The following is a 9,227-nucleotide window of genomic DNA, read 5'->3' as shown; positions in this document are numbered from 1 at the left end:
CTTCTGATGCTCACTTCCTCCTTCTACAAATATTGACATGCTACTCATCCAACAAAAATATAATGCTTTCTGCTACCATTTCCCTGCCAAGCCCAAAGTGACATTTTCCTACTGCAAACTCTCACACTTATTATTTTATAACTTCTGTAATAATTATGTATGTCTTATCTCTTTTAGCACAATATAAGTTCCTTGAGTGTAATGTATGACTGATTCATCTTTATATTGTCTGATTACTTTATATATACCAGGCATGCTATAAATACCTGACTGATCTTACAGTGAGGAGAATATAGAATGGAATGGATATAAGAGCAATCCCATTAAAGACTACCTATGGATATTAATCATCTTCCAAACAAAAGATGCTGAGTTCTCTAAATTGCTTCACGTGAGATGTAACACAAAACCACATGTGATTATAACCTAAAAGAATTGTGTAATCCAAATAATACCATGCATAAAAAGCCTTGTAGAATTAATCACCTCCCTCAGTTTCTGTAGTATTCCTTAATGGTACTGTGTGCCAAATATTTCTGGCTTTATTCCATCTATCTTCCAGGCACAGACACAATTTGGGATTGTGTGGAGTTATGTGACTTGTTTGATGAGTGTGAGTGAGAGTGACATCTGCCAATTCAAAGCCATAGAATTTAATGGCCTAATGAGATTTTAAGAGATCTTCTTGTACTTGGGCATGGTAACTTACTGCATTTGAGATGATGCCACCCCACATTCTGGGTCCCATACACACTATGATGAAGAGAGTTTTTGCTAACCTAAAATGGACATTTAGCATGAACAAGAAATAAAACCATGGATTGTAAATCACTGAGAATCAAAGTTATTTGTTAAAATAGTGTAAGCCTACTTATTTTAACTGATAATACATTTATTTTCTTTACTAGCCAGGAATCCTGGAGATGTTTAATAACACGATATGCTTATGATTTTTAATTTCTCACTGTTCTTTGCTTCACATTTCCTGTCACCAACTGTTTAGAACATCAGCCATAATCTATGCAAGTGCGAAAGGAAGTTAGAATTATTGATGGGAAAAATTAGCTGTTACAAATTGCATATGAAGAAAGATGTATTCAATAAAAATATAGGGGTATATACAATAAATTCCTTTAGAAAATAAGTAAAGGAATACAATTTATTTTAAGTGTAGAATGTCATTGATATTATACTACTCTCAAATTCCTGTGGACTTTTGTTGTTTATTTTGAGAATTATCTATAAAAGGAACACAAGATGATGAATGCAACTGATAAAAAGTGTAGGTTTTAGGCTATGATTTTAAAGGTAACTTTTTCTATGGTAGAAATCTGAATATTTATTAGATGAGCATGTTCATAGAGAAAATTTATATTAATATACAAATACATTATTATACTTTTTAGAATGTTACATTTGTCATATGTTGCCCAAAATTTTAATTAATTATTTTTCTTTTATAGAAGATCAAAATTTTAGAGAGAAGTTACTTGCCGTAGGACACAATTGCAAGCAGTAAAAGTTTAAAAAATAATATGGTCTGCCCACTTAGTCTTGGAGTAACTAATTTAACCATGTGATGGCCAAGAAGCAATTTTAGCATAACAAGTGTTTTCTATAGAAGATTAGAGTAGGAATTCTATCCTAGAGGATTCTTAATTATGATAAATTAAAAATTCTTAATGATGATATTATTTTAGCTCACTATGATGTTTAAGGTGTTAGGAAACTTCTTTATGTGTCTAAGAAGGAGCATATATGGCAATGGTAAAGTATGGAGAGGACGGTAAACAAAGGAGCCATCACAGTCTTATGGGAGCCATGAGGAAGGATAGAGTGAGGTCTTATCTTGGAACATGCAAGGGCAAGAGTGGTTGAGGCAAAAGAGTGAAAGTTTTCATAACTATGGTTATTTTTTAGGCATACAGGGCTCAAGATAAAGTTTATCATCATCAATCCCAAATCCAAGTTTCAGTCAGGACACAGAAATCACTCTAAGTATTTTTTAACAAAGAGAGATTTCACATAGGGGATTAATTGCTTACAAAATCTTTGAAAGTACTAAAGATGCAAAAGTCAGGGGTAACTTCTGCTAGCTTTTAGGTTCACCACTACAGGAATAGTGTGGAAAACCAGGTGGTAACCAGGGTCTGCCTACCAGCACAAGGAACTCCAGAAAACTATTCTTGGTGATCACAGCAAAACCTCTACAGAAATTTCACATCTGCTGAAGCACATGGCATTTGCCTAGCACTGCCAAAGGAAAAAAATAATGTATTCTTGTCTCCCTTCCACCTTCAAAATCATGCTCCAGTGCACCTTGTTGTTAGAACATAAATTGTATTCTATTCCATAGAGTCAAGAGAATCTAGAGAATGTGGTTTCTAAATTCCCAGCTCCTTCAAAACAGAAGAAACCTTAGAAGGGTTTTGCTGCTTGCAAAATGAAATTAAACCTGCACACTTATTTCTGTTCTCTTAATAAAGACTTTGAAGAGGTTAATTCATTATACCTGCAATGTTTCTCATATTTCCTTGGACCATCTCAAATCATTCATACCTGTGTTTCTCCCTCGCTTTTCAGTTGCTCTGCTCGCAAATACCTTCACTCTCATCCACTGTTTTTTTTTCCTCTTTGTCCTACTCCCTTCCCTCCATTCCTTTATGTTACTCAACTTAAAAATGAAAAGCAAACAAATAAACAACAACAACAAAAAAGACATTGAGCAAGCTTTGGATTTCCCACTGTATATAAGATTCAGGCTTTTAAGCAATTGTATGTAAATTTCCTAAGCCCACTCAATGTGTTTGTCTTTTAAGTTCTTAGGTGTTTATGAGATCCTGGTCACTATGTAGAGAGTAATATGTTCTCTAATCAAAATTGACCTTTTATATAGGACCTAGTTCCTTTCTTTTGTTTACTCACAACAGCACTCTTGAAAATCACTATCAGCGCAAAATGTTTGGCCTGACTGAGTAAGGGATACATAACAGCATCATATGGCAAAGGTAGATTAGATATTCAACACTTCTTTTTATTTGGCCACCCATACCACTGAGAACTTCTTTCTCTTGTCCTTCCCTTCCCCTGTTTTCACCTTCCTTTTTTCCAACTCCTAATCACTCTTTGTTTCTTATGCAGAATGTAAGTTTCATGATCTCCTTTTATACTACAGTAGGTGCAGGGAGATAAGGAGCATCTCACTTTCCCTTCCCAAGGAGACTTGTGAAGTATTTTATTAAATGAAAAATCATCTACTCTAAAGAGCAGTTATGTCATTCCCATAGGGACAGAAGTAGTGGCCAATATTGTTCTTCTAAACAGAGCAATTTATTTCGTACTATGCTATTCAAAGAAAGACCAGTGCTTTCATTCTCAGTTCTTAACCTCATAAAAGGGTGAACTGTATAATTAGTACAGAAGCAAACTGAAAACCAGAATGCACAGAGAAACAGACTATTGTTATTACTAGTTTGATAACCTGACATAGAACCCAGAGCAACACAGGCTTCCTTAGTGAAGGCTTCAGTGATGTTTGAAGGAGTAGAGGAATTGCAATCCTCCCTTCCTGAGCCATGTTTGAATTATTTCTATGGAGAAATGGTGGGTGTAGTGGAGAGCCTGGACTCAGCCTGCCTGAATTTGAATCTTGTCACTGTACTTAATTATCACACAACCTAGAAAATCTGGATCTAGAACAACTTTGCTAACATTTCTAAGACTCTGTCTCATGGATAAGAGATGAAATATAGACAAAAACGTTCCCTCATAGCCATTGCAAGGATTAAATAAGGTGATATGTATAAAGCATTCAACAACACACACACAGATGTGTGCATTAATGGACACATACTCTTATAAAACCCAAGTTACCAAAACAAAAAACCTCATTGTCATTCCAGGCTCCTTTCTCCACTCAGCCTCCATATCCAATTGTTCACAGCATTTAGCCAATTACACCTTTTAAATATCTTCCAAATCTTTTTCCTTCCTACTTTAGTTTAAACCCTCAAAAACATCTCCTGCCTATACTGTGGCAATCACATCTTAACTCATTGTTATTATTATGGTTGTGTCATAACCCTACCCACCCCACATTACCATTGATTACTCACACCACAGCCAGTGTTCTTACTGTACAGAAAATGTGACATCTAACTCTAGTTTAAATGCCTTCACTGTTTCTGAAATTCCTACAGAGTAAACTTTAATCTTTATATTTTAGTAAATATGAACCTTATCATCCAAATTTGCCAACATCTACAACAGTAAGTATCAAACTCCAGAGTGTATCAGACTTTCCAGGAATATTGCAAAAAAAATGCTAATTTTAGATCCTTACTCCATGAACAGCCTCATACGGTAGGTCTCAGTTAAGACCGTCAGTCTGAATTTTATCAGTTAATCCAGGAAACTCTGAAGCAAGATTCCTGTGGTCATCCCGTGAGACCTGTGGCTTCACTCTGTAGTCACATAGCCACCCATTTCTTCACTACACCCACTCTCTGTGCACCCTACACAACCAGTGGGTCTTCACATACAATATAGTTTAAATGCCTTCATGCCTCTACTACTTGGAAAGTACATACATACTTGGAAAGTACAACCATATACTTCTACTTCTTGGAAAGTCCCCCCACCCTTTCTGTCTAGCTAATTCTCATTCATCTTTCAGTATTTCATTCAAGGTCACTTCTGTGTGAGTATATCCCTAGTCCTCTCATGGGGCTGTTAGTTATATCTTCTCCTGCATTTCAGTAAGCTCTTGTACTAACCTCTGCTTGTACTTGTTGCATTGGGTTACAAGTGAATTTTAAATGTTATTCCTCCCCACTAGACTAGGAAATTATGGCATGCAGGGAAAACTTCCTGCTTATTTTTGTGTTGCCATTATTCAGTACCTGGCACATACTAGGTGCTCAACAAATATTTGTTAGCTGAATGAATAAACTAATAAATATTAGAAAGTCACTTACTTGGGATTATTTAAAAATTGAGGTCACCTCCATATGATAAGATATTTCTTCCACAAGCTTTCAACTCTTATTCAAACAGCCATCATTGGATACCACCTCAAATCTTTACAAGACTAAGAGCTGTGTTATTAACTCTATACTTAAAACATTTGACAAAATTGAAGGCTGTTTTCTATTTATCTGATTAGTTGGTTTAACTGAATGAGAAATTACAAGACTCGATGAGATGGAAAGTGGAAAGGAGTTTTACTTTCCTTTTATTCCCTTTTAAATACGATGTCTGGAATAACCCAGGTGTCACCTGAAATGTTGATGACTTTGCTTGACAGTGGAATTCTCCAACCATCTGCAGCTGGTGCAATTGACTGTGGGAGTGAATGAGCGATAGGTTTACCTGACACTTGTAGCCAAGCTCTGTCTGCATGATAGAGTGACCATTTAAACAAAGGCTACCATTCTTTCCAACTTTTTACTATTTCACTGAAAGTAGATATGAAAGACTAACAGTGTTGAACTTTACCTGAGTTTTGTGCTCCTAGAAAACAGCAGTGATTAAGAAATCCTTCTACCCTTTTGTATTTTAGGAAATTGCTCATTACAAAGAATCATCCTTTCTCATGTGATTTAAGTAAGACTCCCAGATGACCTCCTTGTTTTTGTATGACAAAGCTAGATGCACATCCTCCAAATGTTCATTATTTGTCTTCTAAATGATTAACTAAAGTGTTTACCCCCACTCACCAATCTGGAAAAAATGCCTACTAATTTGACTTGACATAATTGTCTACAGGCTTCTCTGCTTCCTTAGGCTCCTGAATTGGGCCCACCCTGGAGCTTAATAAGCAAGCACTGAGAGCTTATTTATGCATCAGAACATGGAAAAACTCCATTTAAAAACCCTTCTCAAGATTCAGCTGGTTGTTAGAATGACATGTCTGCTCAGCTATCCACTCATGCCCACCTGCTTATCCAGCTTCCCATACTTATGCACCAAGGCATCAGGGTAGATAAAGAGGTAAGTCATGATTTTCTTCTTGTCAAAAGGCACTGGTCTGCAATCATTTCTACTTTAGAATCATCATAGAATAGACTTTATGACAATTTATTAAGTGCAGAGGGATGAGAAAAGTAAAAAAGCGCCGAGCATATACTGAGTAGGGTTGCTCCTAGGGGCTAAAGAGTGTGCTAGGATTTTACTTCTCAATTAAATTGGAAGAAATCAGAATTAAAAGGTAACTAATAATGTATTACTTAAATAAGGTAACCATGGGTCAAGTTTGAGGTTTAGTCATGAGAACCAGTAAACACACAAAAGTAGATTACCAATTATCAGACTTTTCTTAATTTTAATAGGTAGAGGCACAGGCATTAGGCACTTCAGTTTCTGGGCATATTACCCTAGGAATTGCAGAGAGAAAAATGTAGAAAATTATAGAGGATAATTGTCTAATACAAATGTCACGCTGGCTTTTAAAAAATTGATTTACTTACCTTCAGCTGGGCCCTGGCATACAGCTGGAGGCACTGAAAGATTCTTGTGTGAAGGGTAAAATCTCAGGCAGCTCTACTTAGCATGATTGATTTTTTTTCTCAATTGCATGATTCTCAATTAGAGTTCTTCATCCAGAGTATTTGTTAATTGAGATATCACTGTACAAGGCAGCATGGCATGCAATGTATTTATTTTAAAAATGGCATTGTTCTTTGGCTTGAAATTCTACTACATAATACCAGAATGTTTAGGTTTTGTAAGTTTACAAATTGAATGTTTCATTATGTCCCAATTCTAAGCATGTTATAGAAATCATTATCTTTTGCCTGCATAGTCTAATCACATTGCTAAGAAATATAGATGTGATTAGAAACACTTTGATATTCAATGTAACATAATGACTTTGAAAAGTGATATTTATGACTGATAATATGTATGCTTCATTATTCTCTATCTGAGCTATCATTGTCTTAAAGAATCGAGATAGCTATACTGATAGTAATGAAGACAGAATATCCAATAAAAATTAACAATAAAACAAGAAAATAACATTTCTCAAATTCTACCATTACAACAGTGGATGACTTATAAAAATAAGAATATCAAGAGAAGGAAATAGAAAACTGTTAGCAATTAAAATTTAACTATAAAAACACTAGTAGTACTAGGGGTAGAAATACTGGAGAGCCATCATTTGGCATATATGATTTCTCATGCAGCATTTTACTAAGCGCTCATCACTTAACCAAAACAGGACAGTTACTTTTACACAACTATTAATATTAGAATAGCTCCAAATTCATATTCAGAGGGATTCACAACAGCTGGGTAGACTAGTACTCCTGTTCTGCATTATGCTAATTTTATTTGGAAAGTGTTTTCTCTTAATTATATTAGCTATCCATGTATTTAAAAACTAGGAAGATTATCTTTGTTTTAAAGACAAGAGTTTCTGTGAAATTTTCTGGACCTAATGCACTGAAATCAAATTTGACTATTTCCAGTATAGACTATTCCTCCTCACAGAATCTTAGTCAACTTCAGTTCTTCTACCCACTTCCTCAACTCTCTTTTTAAAATTCTATTTATAAAATATGGCCATGGAAGAAACAACACCACATTTCAAAACATATTCCTGATCTTATAGAACAACACCCCAACCTCACAAAGTGTTGCCTCCGACATGACACTATAGTCAATTAGTTAATGGGCCATTTCTACATCTGATAAGGCCAGCTGCAACATGGTAATTGAGACTCAATGAATCCTATAGTTTTTAAGCCATTGCTATGCGTCTTTTTCTGTAAAATTCGCTATTTGGTCAGGAAAAATTTTTTGATCATATTATACTGTAAATCAGACATTTTATGAATCCACATATGAAAGCATTGCAAGTATGGAAGCCATATTCATATCAAGAAAAAGTGTCTAACCAGTTAGGATTAACCACTACTCACTTCATGAGAGAGGGGTTCTGATGTAATTATTCTGCTGCCAGCGCGTTGGTGGTTGAGTACATACATAATCTTCAACCCCGATGCCATATCCACTTGGCCGTTGAGCAAGTACCATGTGTTAGGTTTCCTAGGGCTGCCATAACAAATTATCCCAAACTGAATAGCTTATATCAACATAAAATTTTCCTTTTATAGTTATGGAGGCCAAAAGTCGGAAATCATGGTGTCGGTATGGTTGGTTCCTACTGGAGGGCCTTAAGGAAAAATCTGTTCCACCCCTCATCCCTGGATTTTGGAGACTGCCAAAAACCCTTGGCACTCCTTGGCATAACTTCAATCTCTGCCTCCATCTTAAATGACCTTCTTCCCTGTGTGAATTTGTACCACAAATCTCCCTCTTCTTTCTCTTTAAAGGATACAAATTGTTGAAATTAGAGACCACCACTAAATGTAGGATGATATTATCTAGAGCTGCTTAAATGAATTGCATCTACAAAGACTCTATTTCCAATTAAAATTATATTTACAGGTACCAGGTCCTAGGATTCAGTAATAACTTTTTGTGAGACATAATTCCATTCTACACAGCAGTTGAAGAAAAGTGATTGACTGAACTTGACTGACTACAGCTAAAAGTTTTTTCTTTTCTCCGTGAATATTGAGATATTTTTCTGCTCTGAACACCCTTTGTTATTCACATGAGGCACAGATATTATTATAATCTGCCTGTCTTAAGCTAACCACCCATATACCTCATCTGTATATCTTTTTGTTAACAATTCACCAACTTTTTCTCTCTAAGTTCTGACCATTTGGCCAAACCATTAGCCATGCTCCATGAATCTATGTAAATACATTCAGTGTAGATCCATTCATTGTAGATTCATCATCTCTCAATTAAAGTGTCAGTAAGATGTACTGCTTTAATTTCTGATGTACCTTCTTTAATCCCTTTGAGAGAATTCCTTATTTTTTATCTTTCAGGAATTTCCTTAAGTAGAACTTTAATGTTGCAATAGTTCTCTTCTGGCTAGTGCCAGCATATTGTGGAGAATGATTAGTAAGCCCAGACCCAATATTTTTCTCTTTCAGTCAACGAGATGTAAGAAACTTTCTGTGATAGGGGTTGGTACACTATGGCCCATGGGCCAAATCTAGCCCTCTGCCTGTTTTTATAAATAAAGTTTTAGGAAAACACAGTTATATTCATTTGTTTACATATTGTCTGTGACTGCTTACACACTATAATGACAAAATTGAATAGGTATGATCAAAGCTATAAGTCCACAAGCCTAAAATATT

At 35.4% G+C, this 9,227-nt stretch overlaps 1 long non-coding RNA gene across 1 annotated transcript; it reads left to right on the top strand.

Annotated features, from left to right (window-relative positions):
• The first annotated feature begins 364 nt into the window (after window positions 1-364).
• Window positions 365-2,502, top strand: LOC115900687. Its single transcript, XR_004060350.1, has 2 exons — window positions 365-415; window positions 2,104-2,502. It is a non-coding gene; the product is annotated as an uncharacterized LOC115900687 (long non-coding RNA).
• The last annotated feature ends 6,725 nt before the right edge of the window (window positions 2,503-9,227 follow it).

The sequence above is a fragment of the Rhinopithecus roxellana genome, chromosome 12 (assembly GCF_007565055.1).
Source record: "Rhinopithecus roxellana isolate Shanxi Qingling chromosome 12, ASM756505v1, whole genome shotgun sequence".
Taxonomy (NCBI): Eukaryota; Metazoa; Chordata; class Mammalia; order Primates; family Cercopithecidae; genus Rhinopithecus; species Rhinopithecus roxellana.
Note: the sequence above shows the minus strand (reverse complement) of the source record. Positions and strands in the feature narration are given on the sequence as shown.